General features: G+C 35.7%; 1 protein-coding gene across 2 annotated transcripts in view; it reads left to right on the forward strand.

Moving 5' to 3' along the window:
• The first annotated feature begins 1,736 nt into the window (after positions 1-1,736).
• Positions 1,737-17,283, forward strand: part of arap3 (ArfGAP with RhoGAP domain, ankyrin repeat and PH domain 3) — a 45,192-nt gene continuing 29,645 nt past the window's right edge. For both annotated transcript variants that reach the window (XM_088604542.1, XM_088604543.1), the window contains exon 1: positions 1,737-2,197. The gene's annotated coding sequence lies outside the window, so the exon portion shown is untranslated. The remainder of the gene's footprint in view (positions 2,198-17,283) is intronic.

Consider the following 17,283-nt stretch of genomic DNA (forward strand, 5'->3'; position numbering starts at 1 on the left):
GAGAGCCCTCCAAATCCAACTGAAATGCCTGTTTTAAGCACTCCAGTATAATGTGTTATTTCCATTCTGGAATATTCACTGGCAAACAATAAAATAACTCTAATAGTGGAACAATGAAATAAGATGAGGTACTGTACACCATTTCATTCAAAAGTAACATTTGGTTGAAATATAATTTAGACAGTATAGATAATAAGAAATGAAGGTAACTGTGTGCTGTGTTTTTACAAATCTGTACATATTAAAATTAATTGGTGTGTGCTTTAAACAATAACCACAAATTAGAAATGCAATACTCCATAGAAGATGTAAATTACCACAGCACTGTACCATTGTAACGTGGAGAAAATATTTATATAACCCAGGGTTATGTGTGTGCATGAATCCACAAGGAATCTTTTCCTTTTCCGTAGGTGTGGAAGTCAAGGAATATGGACAGGAAGTGTACGCATTGAAGCTTTGTCTTCCTGCATGTTCTCAGGTTGGGCAACACTGTTTACTTGACCCTCTCATTCTTTTGAATGGTAAGACATGACTGCTGGAAAGCCATAAAATCTTTAAAATCTGTCTGTGACAGATGGCAGACGTGAGCCTGAAGCCTTAAAAACATCCTCCTGGTGTGACTGTGGCCAAAAGGGAAAACAGTTTAGATGAAGGACAGCTCACACTTCGAAATAAAGGTTTCAGTTGATTTTTTAATTGATTTTGAATTTGATTTCCAGTTGTCTACTGATGAATGTGACAAAAGTATTCTTATATTTGTCTAAACATTCCAGACTGAGAGTTAAACTCTAAATGATGAGGGTATCATTTTGACGGGCTGTGAAGGGTGTTTAGTGGAAGAAAATTGCACTGGATGTAACTGCTGTGCTACAAAACACCAAACATCAGTTAATTATATATGAGCAGTATGCTACTAAAAGAACATGTAATAATAAATACTTCTTCAAACATTATTCACAGCTGGTATTTCACTTCGATAGGAGGTAACTATGAAAAGCTAAAGGACACCTAACAGTTCTCAAGAAACTACAGAGGTTTCTTAACGATACCAGAAAATATATATATTGTATCACTTATATTTTAGTGATATTAATATAAATTAATTTTGATAAGGAATTTTAAGAAATTGCGAACATCTTTTTTTGTAAGAATTAAATGACAATACACCAAAAATCAATATTGTTTACCGTAGAGGCGGTTTATAAATGTGATTGTTGTCATCAACGTCTCAATACGGCAGGCGAGGAAATAATGTTGCTTTTAAAATGTCACATCCAAGAGGAAGTTTATCATCGCCGAAGTAAACAGTAACGTGCTAAACTGTACAAGACGTTCTGTAAATTTATAACCCCCACACCAAAAAAATAAACAATAAACAGCGCAACAGTAAAATGTTAACATTTCTTTTTTTCTGCTAAATGCGAATGTATACCTTCGTTCATCTAACGCGCAGATGTCTGACTTTTTGGACCTGTTCTTGAGCTACTTCACTGACTGGGTCTGTATTTACAGTACACTTGACGATTAAAATTAACCCGTCGTCTTATGTCAACTGTCTCCCTTTTATCTAACTTCCTTTCTGGTGCATTTCAAAATAACTACCTACCAGTAAATACGTTGCACAATTGCTTATTTAGTGTTCAGTGACGTAAACTCAATGTGTACAATTATTATATGGTATTAAATTGACCGTGCTGTCTGTCGTGTAGTGTTTGGCAGACGTCTACATCGCAGTTGTGTTCTGGAGTGCAAGATCCTTTTCGCTCTTCTAGTGATCACACATCTGTGTAAAATTGGCAAACTAATGTCAGACTTTAAAAACAAAGTTCCATAATGAAATAATAAAAATCTATACTAAATGTTAATTAAGTATCTGCTTACTAAGGAAGATTAACGTGTATCTAAAAACAGTGGAGTGCAAGACAGTACTGTATAGTACTCTGTGAAGAATAGTCGGCTAACTTTTTCTTCTTCACACGTCCTCCCCTTTAAGGTCTGCGTTCGTGTTCCTGATCTGCAAAGGAGATACTTCAACAAAACCTCAGAGCGCTCGGATGCATACTAGTGCATGCCTACTGATTGCTCTTTCATGGTCCGAAGTACCGGAGAATTGCAAACTGTAATACATATGCCTTTTTTTAAAACGTTGGGGGACAACATTACAGTTTTCGCTGACGATAGAGACAAGAGGGAGGTAAGTAAAACTTCAGCTACTGTACAAGTTTCGGGGCAAAGGGAGCGAGACTGAAGTTAATCGAACGTTTTCAACATGATACTAGTAATTGATTATGAAGGGCCACAACCCACTGGAGCAGATTATGGACTTGCCTTATTCGTGCCAAGTGTTTTACAGTAGTGACCTGGCAAGTAGATATACATCGGTAAATTTCTGTGATGTTACAATTGATTGGAAGTCTGCCCAAGTTTTACCTTCACGGTAAATTTCTGTGGTCATCCACATAGTTCATATACAGTAGGTCGAAAAATAAAATCCGTGTGTGGCCATGCATGAAACGGGTGATCATATAGTAAACAAACAAACAAGGTTTTTGGATATTGATAACAACTATAATAGTAATAATTGTAATTCATACTTTCCTAGGCAGTGGGCTGTGTAACTCTGGTAAAGTTTTTCAACAGTCATTGGATTTGATAGGGTCTTGCTTCTCTCTTATGGTTTTAAGTCAGATGGGCAATCAAAGGTATGAGGAACCCTGTATTGGGAGGGTTTCTTTAAGCTAGGCACATCTTATCTGTACAATCACAAAGCCTGCACATCGCGTTAATGCGGTCATCCTTCTAAAAAGGCTTTTTGATGATGATTCACTAAGTGTCGCTGCGTGTGTGACATATCGCCCTTCTGGAGACTTTGGCGACTTCTGCTTATGGTGCAGAAATATACGATCATTTTGTTTTAGCTGAATCTCTTTCTTAATATTAATAAAATGATACTGACCCTGTTCAGAAGTTCTGTTATGTCCACTATAGCTTGTTCTCAGAATAAGAAGTGTGGGGAATTGAGTGAGATTTGCCTGTTTACAGTATGTGCACCAAGACCACATATTGTGAGTTACGAACCCTCCCTTCTTTACATATATGTATGTAATAACATTGATGCTTTTCCTTTCCTTGTCCTCATCCTTGGGTGTGACCAAGTGGATTATAATGCATTTCTGCAGGACTCCACGCACTTAGAAATGACATTTATCCAGTTATATGCAGTACTACAGAAATAGCAGTTGAACCGTCAGTATTTTAATTATCCTTTATAAGAACAGGGATTTGTCTTTTGGTAGTGTGGGATGGGTGGAGTAATGACCATAAAGTCATGCTGTTTAAAATATTGCTATTTTTAAAGATAAAAGGGTTAGTAAACAGCCGCTAAATCTATAGACTGTTATACAGTGGCTTCTATGCATGAACTAAAAAGATAAAGTGAAGAAATCCACCTTTTGTAATCTTTTGTTTAGTTCTGCCTTACCTTCTCTGTCATCTTTACATGCAGTATATCTTAATTTTTGTTCTCTATCAGGGAATTTCAACAGTTATGAACATTTTTATCTAGTCTAAGAATATAAAGCCTTCTTATTTTTTTCTGTTCATTGTCTTTGCCTTTCAAGCTAGTCTTGGATTGTGGTGACCAAATGGATTGGTTATAATAAGATAAGATAAGATAAGATAAGATCACTTTCTTAGCCATATACAATTTCTTGCATTAGGAATTTGTTTTTTTTTGCATACCCCAGCTTGCTCTAAATAAGACACACGGGTACACAGATGGGGAGAGAGTATTTTGGGGTCAGAGCACAGGGTCGGCCATTTATATGGCGCCCCGGAGCAGTTGGGGTTAAGGCCCTTGCTCAGGGGCCCAACGGAGTAGGATTCCTCTGCCAGCTGTGGGATTTGAACCAGCAACCTTCCAGCCACAGGCGCAGATCCTTACCACAGTGCCTCCGCTCTGCACATAAAAAGATAAGGTGAAGGTGAATTTTGTAACACTGTAACACACCTTCAATTTGGTGATTTCTGATTTGGCAAAAGCAGGTATAAGCTAATTGACAAACGTTTTATGATTGTGTATGTATTTGTGTATTGAGCCTTCTTGAGTAAAATTACGCGATCTATCAGGTAAACCGCCTGGCACGTCTATTTACTCTCTGCCATTAAGATGTGTCCTTGTGCATTTTCAGTTTTCTTAATTATTGAAGCTTTTTCTCCCGAGCACAGTAGAATGTTTCCAAGAGTGGTGATGGAACTCTTCCAACAATCGTATGTCTGCATGTTGCACTATTCAGTCATAGTTTAGACGGAGAGGTTTTGGCATGTTTGCAGTACTGTAAACCTTTAAGTGTATAATGTGCTCAGCAGCAACACAACATGTATCTTCAGGTTTGTGTGACAGTCCAGGGCAGGCTGTAGTGAAATGTATATTGTGAAGTGTCTTGCTCACATTCATTTAGACCAGTCTTGCACTCAAGATGACTTGTTGTTGAACTATAGTTACCACTACTGTCTGCCAAAGTGCGACATAGATGTATCTCTGTTCTGATGCTGTTCGGTCATTTCCTGCATATTCTGTGAAGTGTGTGCTTCTTTGTTCTCTTATTATATTCTTAGACATTTTTACTTTGTTATTATTATTTCACACGGGGACTATGACAGCGTCTGAAGTCACTTGTAAGAATGTGCATATCAGTATAAAAGAGCTGCAGTTGAAACTTTGATTTACAATAATTATTATTGAAGTTACTTAAAATGTGGCCAGAATGACACGTAAAGATGTAAGTGAAATCTGAAGGCCTATACATTGGTACGTACTGTGTCATTGTTTTGTATAACACTCTGTAATCTTCTATTTAACATACCGTTAGCTTGAGTTTGAAGGGTCACTGTTTTACAGTACATACTGTATAGGCCTTGTGCAGCTAAGCAATGTAAATAGGTCAAAAATGAAGTAACATAAAAGTACCCATAAAATTAAGGTTTTCCTTATTTTCTCTGGTAAAAATGGACAATAACTTGTGTTTCTTTCCATTATCAGTGAATAAATGTCAAAGAGCTTTGAATAGTATTTTTCGTCATACAGGTTTCAGATTTAGACAGAAACAAACTAGGATGATACAAAATCACATTGTCATCCTAGCCATCGTGCAAACTGTTCTAGATACTGGTTTTTTGTCAGGCTTGCTTGCTTTCATCCAGCAGGATCCTACCACAAAATCTCGTACTTGTAATTTGCTATTGGATCAAGGTTTTGATTTTGTCAGAGTCTGGGTGTACTGACAAAACAGAGCTCAAACAACAGGATAATAACACTCAATTCAAATGTCAGTTTTTTAAGACGCAGGTCATAAAAAATTAGTTTAATTCATGCATCCATCATCCGAAAGCCTGTGCAACCCATGGGTTATCCAGGAAGTATAGGGTGCAAGGTGGACAAACCTTGGACAGAATGCCACTACATTGTAGGTATTCACCCACACACAGGAACAACTAGCCTGGCCAGCATGTCTTTAGAAGGTAGGAGATAATAAGAGCACCTGACAAAAAACAAAAATTAAACAATAATGTAAATGATACTATGGAAAAAATAAAGCTGCATCCAAAAACATTACCTTGTTTCCATCTAATGAAGATATTGAATAGGGGAAGAAATATCAGATAATCAATGTTGCTTTTAGGGAACTGCGCAATACTAAAAAAGTACTATAAATTAAGACACCAAAAATAAGCAGTGTACATAAACAGGTTTCCTATGGTTATTTATTTAATAAGTATCCTGTTGAGTCATTCACTGTTTCCAGATGGAGTTTCCAGGCTGTCTTTATTAATTTAATCAACTTGATGAATCAGTTACTTAAAGCAGAATGTGAGGCACAGATTATACATTGCACACTGTATCACACTGGCTTAATTACATTTTGCTTCGCCAATTGGCCCCCCCCATGAAACTATCACTAATTAAATGTTGTGGTGATATTTAGGGGTAATCGGAGGATATACAGGCTAGTAATCTGAGCAGAAGCAATACAGAGCATAGGTCAGAACACACACGTGCAATAAGATAGCCATAATGTAAGAAATGCATCCTGCTACTTTTGTAAAAAATGTTAAGTTTAAGACTGAAGTTTGAAGCAAGGGATACGGGCAGGAAAAAAGTAAAAGTATGATGTAGTAATTTCAGCAGCTCCATCTCTTCCTGTTTTTTTTTTCCATCATCCTTAAATGAGAAAGATTAACCGCAAGTTTTCATACCCCAGACATTCAGCCTTACGCTTAATGAAGCGCAATTCTTATGTTTCTTACTGTTCTGTAGCAAGAACTGGGATTTCATTTTTTTAATTAAAGCTGAATTCATTAACAGGTGCTTTTTGTTTTTGCGTGTGTACAGTACATGTTTGTGTTTAAATGTGTAGTTTTTGAATAGTTAACCATATGTAATATAACTAAAGTGCAAAAATATAAATGTGATATCTAATTGTTATACTATAGTACTAGTATAAGTAGGTGCCTTTTAAGGAAAAAAAATGTACATATAAGAGTCTGATAAAACAATTGCACAGATAGGTGTTTTTATTTTATTAAGATTCCTTGTTGGAGTTACATGCAGGAATTTGACTTGGTGAGTTAGCACTGGGTTTGTACTTCCAGTACTTAAAAAATGTAACTCCATAAGTCCTGAGGCATGGTGACTGCATTTCTTTTGCCTTTTCTGCCTTACATTTTGGTGGGTTTCAATTAATATACTTCACAGAGGCCACTTTTGTATCAGTGTTCATTTGAGGTATGAAATACTTAATTGCTCTGGGCTGAATTAAACACATGAAAGTTTTAGTAAAAGAGAAAAAATGCTACTAATCAGAGTCCTGCTTTAGGTGAGTTGTTAATAGAGCAAATCTACCAGTTTAATAAAAAAAACTTGTATTTCTAAACCCAGAAAGCCACAGCTTTAAATTCGATGCAACAGTACTTCTCTGACAAAACTGCATATCTGGGTAATGAAAATGTGACTCTGAGGAAGAGGGCCAACTTATTTGCACACAAGTGTGTTCAGTCATCAAGTCAACATGGCTACAGCCAGCTCCGAACAATGATATATTGTGGTGTACAATAGTACCCTACTGTTATTTATACACCCCTGCACCCTCCATCCCAAAGGCCTCCTTGATTCCTCGGTTTCACAAATTGCCTTTGACTCCTTGGCTTCCACCAATTGTTTGACTGTTAGACCCAGCAACATTTAAATGGGGGAGAAGTCTCAACAGATTTCATTTTAAAAAGTGGTTTCAAATTTCAAACATCCAGTCCTTGATCCTAATTAATCTTGAATTGGATCTGACGATATTAGGAGTGTCGTATTCAAGTTTTATTTTATGAATACGGGTAACAGCTGAAATGGAGGCAGGATATTGATTTTAATCCTAATCCCAACTCTCACTCTTACTCTCTTTTTCTCTTTAACATCTGACTGGCATCAAAGAATATGTGGTGTAATAACGCTATTTTCTCTTTACCACTTACCGCGACAACAAAAGTTATTTTTGTGACATTCAATTAGCTTTTCATTCAGGCTATGCTCCTGATCCAAATTTGATCACAGGATGTGATTTAATGTCTGAATGGCCATGTGTTTTACATTGCCTCCGTGATTCACATTCATAGAGATGTGAGATCATGCAGATTTTGATGCATTTATTCAATTTCCTAATCCTATCTGAATAAAGGGTAAGACCATTGAAGCCTGAATTGAAATAAATCGGGGTGAAGAGTTTGGAAAAGATGGGATTTACTCGATCTGCACTGGTGGAAAGAAAAAATTGCAGAATGCATCCCCAATGCTAGTATGAGTTGCTGTCATGACGGATATGCAGTTGATTAATGGAATTATTTTATCTGAAAACACTCCTGAATTCACCATTTAATTTTTCAGGTGCTTAATTGGACATTACCCTGCTACTTTCACAAGTCATTTCTAAAACCAATTGTATTATCTAAACAGAAGAAATGTCCCTTTAATTGGATGTATGTTCTTCACTGGACTCTGCTTGAATTGTTTGAATTCATAACATGTAACTTAGTGTTAGGATAAATTGTGGCCACCTAATATGTATCATAGGTAGGAACTGAAAATTATCTGCTGATAAATTATCATCTGCATGTAACATTGAAATTGGCCTATGAGATGTATTATTTTTGCTTTGCTTTGTACTAAGACTGGATTGCTTGTAATGTTGCTGAGTCAAAGACCACAAATTTTCTTCAAAAACGCGACTAGGCCGTGGGTGGGTTTTTACTTTGAAATAAGAGTTTTTTTTTAATAGTGGAGGATTCACAAAGCAGTAGGCGTCCACACAGTTCTGTGACTAATGTGACTTTGTTGGGGTTGAGTACTTTTTTTTGTAGCTTTAATGATTGTAGTTTTTGCAGTTTCTGCAGTTAAGGCCTATATTATCTATCCTCATGTGCTGTGTATTGGTTTTACTTGGAATAAAACACGACTTAACATGCACAATGGAACAAGTAAAGGTTTATTCTATGCTGAAAGGGAAAGGAAAGAGACACAATATTTCGGCTGTGAAGCCTTCTTCTAAAATGTTGTGTCTCTTTCCTTTTCCTTTCAGCAAAGAATAAACCTTTACCTGTTCCTTTGCAGGCTATGCAAGCTGACAAAGCTACCTACTTAAACATCTACAAGCTTCCCTTGGAAGCTATAAAAAGTGCTTCTCAACATCAAATAGAAATGAAGAAACCAATAAAGGATAAGCAGGTATCAGCAAAATGCTGACTAAATAGATTTTTTTAGATATGAAAATATTTCACTTTACTGTAACATTTACATAGATGCTATTTTTAAGAATTAAATTGTTTTGGCTAGTACTACAATTCTTTAAATATGTATTTATTTCCAGTCATTGTCTGAAAGGAGTACCTTCAAATGTTTTTTTTGTGTTCCCATTAATGAAACATTTATACTTATGGATGTAAATATGTTTAGATGTATTTAAATTTGTTAAAATGAAGAATAAGGAATTTAAAATGTTTCTGTCTTTCAGATGAGTCTCTAATTTATGTACAGTATTGCTCCAACATTCTTTAACAATTGCCTTTAAGTCACATAAAATAATAGTACTTTTATGACCAGTTATAAATCACACTAGCTTGTGACACTTTTATGACCATTATTTTTTTACTTTGAACCTATGAGTTTTAAAATAAAGGGCCTAGTCAAGTTGAGTTGTTTGAATGAATCTTGTATTTTAAACAATCTCCTGACCACAGATGATATGACGTTTTACTGTCTGTCCAAAACTGGCTCCTTTTTAAAAAAAGACATTTTTAGGTTGACAAAAAAGGAAGAAGGAAGAGAGGAAGGAAATGAAGCCAACAATTGGTGGAAACTGGGAAACAGGAGTTTTTAAAATGAGAATTAGCTCCAATGACTGAATAGTCCCTGTTTTTTGCCTACTGACTGTGAATAGGAGGAGCCCAGAGTTCTGATCTAAATTTAGTCGAATCTTCAAGTCCAAGTCATTGGACCCGACTAGGAACATGTGCATGGATGCATACCGTATGTGACTCCTAGTTAGCTACAAGAACAAATCGTCATCACTGGGGGGCTATCCCTGCCTCCTTAGGTCACTCCAGGTCTACTGTTTGCAGTCTGTATCTGCAGAGAGAAGAGATTGAACCAGTTTGTCACTGCATCAGAGCATTGTGTGTATAAGATCTTTGTCTATACAAGGTAGTGCAGTGTAACACAGACAGGGGTTCTAAACTGGGCTCGTAACAGGAGAAAATGTTTAGTTGTAATAATTTCTGATGAATTCCCTTCCCCAGGAGACTGTGTACTCTACCTTGATTAGTAAAATTAAGAACTTTTCACTAGGCTCAACGCAGGCCACGCCTGTACTCTGTTTCACAGTTACACTTAAGATTCCACCACCCCACACTACACCCTACCTAGAAGTTCTCCATTTTCCTAGTGCCTCTTTGTACTGTGGTCAAATCATGAAAGATCAAAGGCTTCCTGAAAGAAACTATTCTCGAACAAAATGACCTGTCTCATTTTCAGATGTTGGCAGTGAAACTAAAAGATTGCTTTCCTTCAGGAGAGTTTACTGTGCGTGTTTGTGTGGGAATGAGGAGTTACAGAGATACAGAACATTTAAAATACATCATGTATGCTGCATATTCAATCATTACAAAAGATGGTATGGGGCCTGTTTGCTTCATACAAATCTTGATATGTTATTTTCATCCCTCTTTCAGTTTAGCAGTGAAGAAGTGGTGTAATAAATATCACTTAACACTTCCCACGATTCATCCAAGACTTGATGAAGACATCTTTGAGAGTGTTCTGTTGGCCTGTTTACATTCCAGATAGTTTTTCACCACATTGGCTGTACAACTGGAGTCATTCCCATGTTGAAAGATTAATCCCACAGGTCTTTACATATAACGGGGGGCAACTTCATCCTGCACTGAAGTGCAACATCTATCTGGGTGACAGCAGTGGTATCCCTGCTGAGATTTATGTACAGGTATGCCTTGAGCTGGTTGCTGACAACTAATCATATACCCATTCTATAACAAATGTTTCATATTGTTGTCATTCAGTATTTTGGATACACTTCAAAATACACATGCATTAATTACAATGCAGTAATACTTTACATTACAATTAGAATTGGGTGGTATTTTGAAATTTATATATTTACATCTTAATCATATAATCGATATTGTAATTGCATTATGTAATTATTACTTTAGCAAGAGTAACATTTTAAGTTTTGATGTGTACCTGGATTTTGAAATATTGCCGGTATTGCAGTATAATTACACCTTTTAATACATGTGCATGCACATTTCAGTATGTAATAATCCTACTATGATTGTACCAGTAATTAAGCTATAAATGTGCACATCGATTTTCAAAGAATGCAATTCTATATTTGTACCTCACTTAAAAGGTATTTATAGTGTAAATGTACAGTAATGTACCTGTATTTTGAAGTTTAACCAGTATCTGCAGTACTATTTATCCAAATTGTATTAAGTTATTTTTTAAGTTTAATTGTGGTATTCTTGGTAATATTGTGCGGCTTTTCATGTGAATAAGGCATGTTTTGGTAAATGCATTCTTCTGCTTTTTGTTCTTAATCTGAAACATAACAGCACTTTTCTGTGAAAGCTGTAGCTTCCTTTTCTTGTAGAAGAACGTTGATAGATTCAGTTTATTTCAAAGGACTTGTACATGATTTATATATATCTTCATTAATCTTTAATGCAATGTTTAGAGATTATTACTGGAATTTCTTTAGTCTATTGCCAACACCAAGTCATGGTGAAGTTCTAACCAATCAACTGATTTACATGCTATTACAGCAGCAAGTGAATGAACATTTTTTAAATGTTAGGTTAACAAGGAATGTTGTATCTAAAACTGGAATGTTGTTTTCATTATTACCTGTACTAAGATAATTTGCTTCTAAGACCAGTTTATTATATCCTTACTATTGTTGTGTACTTAGTTGCTGTGTTGGTAAATAAAAAAAAAAATTATTACTGAAGCATACATTATGGTTACCACCTATTTAACATATTTAAGGTAGGTGGATGCTGCACATTGGTGGTGGTGGAGGGGAGGCCCCATTGTCTGTAAAGTGCTTTGAGTAGAATGTCCAGAAATGTGCTATATAAGTGTAAGGAATTTATTATTATTGGGCCTTATTTTATCCATCAGAAACAGTTTGCATTATGAGCTTGGAAAGATGCAGTCAACTGGATGTTTTTTACCTTCCAGTATATTAAAATAACTGTTTGCAAATATGATGAATCACAGTGTGAGCAACAGGACTACTCACCTGCTTTGTTGTATATACTGTATATATTAGTGTATTCCCATATTGGGTTTTTACTGCAGTCAGAATAACAACCCTGTGTTATTCCCAAAGGCACCAAGCTGTGTTTATCTTTGATCTGTGTGAACATCAGTAACTTATCTTGTTTCCTTTTGGAGCGGGTTGGGGGAAAGGAGGGTGTGGGCTTATGTTTTTAATAGGGTTTGAGAGACAGCTGTATCCTGTATTTTCAGCAGCTCCTATGAAGTCAGAAAGAGAGACTTTGTGGCCATGGGAGTCCAAAGGGAGCTGGATGGAGATTGGATACAGGGATAATGTGTGTTGACTCAAATGGAAAGTGTGAAAAGATAGTTAGGTCTTTCAGTTTAACCATACATTAAACAACAATGATCTCAATTTTGTTTTCAGTATTAGAAACCCTTCTATTTTCTAAGTGCATTTAGAAAATAATAGCTTCTTGAACTGTTAAATGTGTGTGTGTGAGAGAGAGAATTCAAGAAAGTCAGTACTGAATAAAAGTAATTGCCACTGTGTAAGGGCAAGTACTTTAGTGCTCTAAATTTATCTTGGTCTTTGGGCTAGACATTTGTGCTTATTATTGTTTATTTGTAACCAACGGCTTAGTTTAATCATTTAACAGCTTTAAAGTGCATTTCATGGTATGAAGATTGAGTACATTTCCAATATAGTCTTTACATATTGTATTATATTTATATTACAAAAAAGGCTTATATTTATAACTTGTAGACCAAAGGTTCTAATTTTAAATATTGTTTCTTCAGTTTGTGGTGAGTCACTTAGAATTTAGAAAAGAAACTTTCACTAGCAGTTTGCCCTTGATGCTTTTCAAGGTTTGGCAGTTTGATCTGTACAAATAAATTGCTGAAAACAAAACGCAGATTGGTTGGTAATGAAGTATCTTCAGCCTATGCCAGGCTGACAAGCAAAGCCCCACAGGACCAAACAGAACGTCATTACAGATCAACACACTCATGGCTGACTGCAATCATCAACAGATATGCATTCCAACCACCTCTGAATAAATTAAAGGAGCTGATCTAGACAATGCAACAGAGGATGTTTTTTACCTTTTAAAAAGATCTTTATTTACTTCTCAGAGCTATTCTAGGTCTTCTTCATCTATTACAGCTTTGTCCCTCATCTCCTCAGGTGTAGTTATCCTATGTCTCGGCACAACCACAATGGCATCTTATGTTTGAAAATATTTTAGCCGAACAAGTCTCTCTCCATCTCCTCATACTGTGAAATGTCTTAAGGCCATCTGTTTGTGTCTCCATCCTTATCTTCCACTACTTCAGTTTATCTTTGTCATTGAACCAGGATTTTGTGTATCCTGTCTAAACTGTTTTCGGTGTCGGTTTCTGTTTTGTTTTGATTAAATGCAGCACATCTGATACAACCTTCCTACTTTGTAGTTAAAATATACCTATTTATGAGCCGAGAGGTTTCGTTTTCTTTTGTTTTGTCATTTTTTTAACTTTCACATCAATGATCAATGTAAAGGTAGTATCATTTATCTGACTTGACTAATGGGTGGGTAACATAATCTTTGGAAGGTTAACTGCATCGTCTTCAGTATTGGATACGTCTTATTGTGAATCCACATTTCATAAAGAAGCATGATTAATTTACAGAAATTACATGTTCAATTTTTTAGAATTATACTCTTATTTGGGACATATTTCAAATGTTTAATAAGAGCTTTCAAAGAAGTTAATCATGCAAGGTAGGTAGTATTTTGGTTGCTCTGGTCTATTAAACCTGAAGAAAGGAAAATATCACTTTATAATTAGTAGTTACTAAGCTTGTGTTTGTAGGTATGCAGTTCATCAGTTAGATGTTGCATTTCTAGTATTCTGAACTGCAAGTCACAGCTCGTTTTAAAAGTCAGATATTATCTTTGACTTGAGACGTTTCTCAGTTATACCAGCTCTCTGTTTATCAGGACGTATTATAAAAGCACAGAGTCGCATGTACAAATGTAGATGTGCTCACAAAGTACTTTTTAAAAAGGGTAGGCCTATTATCATTGTCATTATTTTAACATTATTATGTAGGAACAAATACAGTTACAGTACTGGCTGCATTCATATGCTGAGATTAAATCATCTTGACTGTGTGTGTTCATACAAAGTATTTTTCAGTCTTGACATTCCTATTTCTAAGACATTCTGTTTTCTTATAGTATGTTAGGTAAACAGTGCTTTTCAGCTAGAAGGTCATAGATAAGTTATCCAGAGATAATTTTCGAATGTCCTCCCTTTCGATTTGCCTCTCTTATACTTCATTCTATCAGTTGAACTCATGTGTCTCCTCCTTTAAGCTCCCCATAAATCTGGTGTATCAGCATGCAGGAGCCAAAGGTTACCTGTCAGCTCTGAGACAGGGTATGACTCATTCCCTTTTAATCATGTACACAATGGCGATTTTCCCACAGAACGCTACTGCTGTACAGGGAAGAGTGCTTATGGTGAAGTCATCGATGTTGCACAGGCATGCTTTAACATCCCAACCAAGTAAGACGGAAAGAGTTTTTGAACGTAACTTTGCACGTAATGACCAGAACCACTACTGCTATTTAGTGCACATAGTGACTGCACTTTAAGATTAACAGGAACCCAATTTTAACAGAAACCAGCAATGAAACCACATGCTAGTCTCAGATTCCTTTACCTTTAAAAGTGTGTTACCATGTACTCATATTTCTGCTTGATACCCATGGCTTTTACCTGATGAATGTGAAAATATAAAAAAGTGACTGTTTTGGATAATGTGCTTTTTTATTTGCCTTGCAGTTACAATCGCAAACAGTTTAAGCCTGAAAATAGTTACTAAGCCTTTTAGGTTGCCTGTCATTAGTGCATCTGATTGATGTAAAAATATGTAAATTCTGAAGGTGTCAATCATATCTCAATTAAATGGCTTCCGATTTTTTCAGTCCATATGATACTAACTGAACACCTCAGTGCTTTTCAGCATTCCCAAATTTACTTTTTATCTCACAAGCCTGCAGATAAGATTTAAAGGAAAATTTTGTGATGGCTGCAAAAATCATTAAACATCCTTGCATACTTGTCGGTGAAATACTCAACTCATAAATGAAATAAATCCAGAATCATCCAGCTCTGTAAGAGCCTAGTGCTTCAAAAACTATAATGCATTAATTAATATGAAGCTGTGCTTACCTCTTTATTTTAAGAAATACTCCCTACCTTCTCTTTATAGTGTTCCTCTATAACTAAAGTACATTAGCTCTTTGCTCGTAGTTTCTTAGCATTTAATCTATTTTAGTTACAAAACTCACATGCACAGTAATATGGAATTATAAAGGAAGATTTCAGCTCACCGTGCAGACATTTTAAATTATTCTAAAAATATGATGAGAGAAGTACCAGCCTTGTTCTTAGAGATGTTGGCTGAGAGCCACAGTCGGCCTTGAGAGTTTTAGCACTGCTATGTTCTCAAGCTCTGTTGCCCAATGGGACACTGCAGAGTCAGGGAAAACTTTGCAGGAAGCCTTTAGCTTTTGGCTTTTCCAATGTTCACTCCATCATTCTTGCAGGTCTGTAACTGCTCTGTAGCACACTTGTTATATTGCAAGTTCATAATTAACATGATACCATAATCATCAATAATTATTTTATTGTCTGTTTTATATAAATATATGAAAAAAAAAACATTTGTTTCCTTAACTTTTCTCTATCCTCTTCAGTTTTAAAGCTTTCCCTTAAGGCATTGTATACAAAAGCCTAAAGCAGCAGATCTAGGTGCTTTATCCAACACCAGTCCCTGAAAACACCACCCCTGTGTGGTGTAAATGTAAATCTAATATCCTCTTCACTTTACATATATATTGATGGGGTTCTAGAAAGTCAAAGTGAAGCAACCTTTTTTCAAGATGGAAAGTTGGAAGTTGGCCTTCTAAGAATTAGAATGCAACATGTAGCTTCATGTGTACACTAGATCTGAAAGAGTCATAAAGATTATATTAATTCAGGTGGGTAGCTGGGAGAGCATGCATAGGCTGCAAAGGAACAAGTAATAGGTTTATTCCATGCTGAAAAGAGAAGAAAAAAAACACAATGTTTCGGCCGTGGAGCCTTTTGAATGTACATTATATAGTGGAACAGTATATCATAACATTTAAAAGGTGTTTCTTTTTCAGTACTTTTTTTCTTTTGGTGTGTGTCACTTGTAATTAAAAGTCCCAGGGCTGAGTTTGAAATTAGCACAGAGATACTAATTATTTGTCTTGGCGGGATATCAGATGTCTGTAAACAGCCCCCTGTGTCTGTGGCTGCCCTTGTCAGTTCTTATTTACAATGGTTGGATAACATGGGCAGCCTTAATTACTGTCTGGAAGAAAACAAAAACAGAAGAAAAGATGTGAGAAATTGCTCAGTTTTCTTTATAATAAATATGCAATATCTTATAATAAGAACATTCCTCTCATTAAAAAAAAATAGCACATCGTCATGAACTCTAGGGGAAAAAATCATTTTGCTTGTACTTCACTCTCAAGCTTTTGAACACCTTAAGCGCTCTAATAAATCAGCTTCTTTCCTCACTCTGCATAATATATTACAGTGGCATTTTTTTTACTTGAAGTAGGTTTTCTTGTATACTGTGTGTACAGTGAGTAAGAGGAAAGGATGATTTGGAGCTCAACACCCTTTAGAGTAACACCACGTGTAAGGCAGGAGCAAGTTGAATGTATCCTTTCAAGACTATGCAGTATATATTTTTTATTAACCTGAATTATAAAATTGCCAGCACAGGAAATGCAATGCTACTAAATACAGGTAGTGGTTAGATTTAATATTTAGTTATATTGATACAGCTCATTTAATAATGTGCAATGATCTACAGTCCATACAACTGGATATTAATTTATAGGTGTAATTTTTTATAAGATTGATAATATATATTTTTATGAGATGCCTTTTGTTAACATGAGGTGTAACTGTTTTTTGCAGACACTTTGGTTGTTTTTTTAGCAACAGAACAATGATCCAGGATCCCTTTAATCCCTTTATCCCCTTTACAAGGTGTGTAAGATGAGAGTGACACTCTTACCGTACGTTAATTTTTCAGTGTGTAAAATGTAGTGCCACCTTATTAAGCAACCCTTCTTATAATTGTGAAGATTCTGCAATGTGTTTTAAAGTTTTGTCACCTTAGTATTCATTTGTCCCCACTCCGGATGATGTGTAGGAGTCATATTTGAAAATAAAAAATGGAACATCTTCTGTGGTTTTGTGGTTTGTAAAAGATGTGTTTAAAAGTGGCATCTTTCCAACCACTGTGTTGTTACTAACCCACTTAGAAACCAGAGACTTATCTTTGTTAAGTGTTTAAGGATGTATTACTTTAAGTCATCTGGACTTTAAACAGTTAC

The sequence above is a fragment of the Lepisosteus platostomus genome, chromosome 13 (assembly GCF_059453375.1).
Source record: "Lepisosteus platostomus isolate fLepPlt1 chromosome 13, fLepPlt1.hap1, whole genome shotgun sequence".
Classification (NCBI taxonomy): Eukaryota; Metazoa; Chordata; class Actinopteri; order Semionotiformes; family Lepisosteidae; genus Lepisosteus; species Lepisosteus platostomus.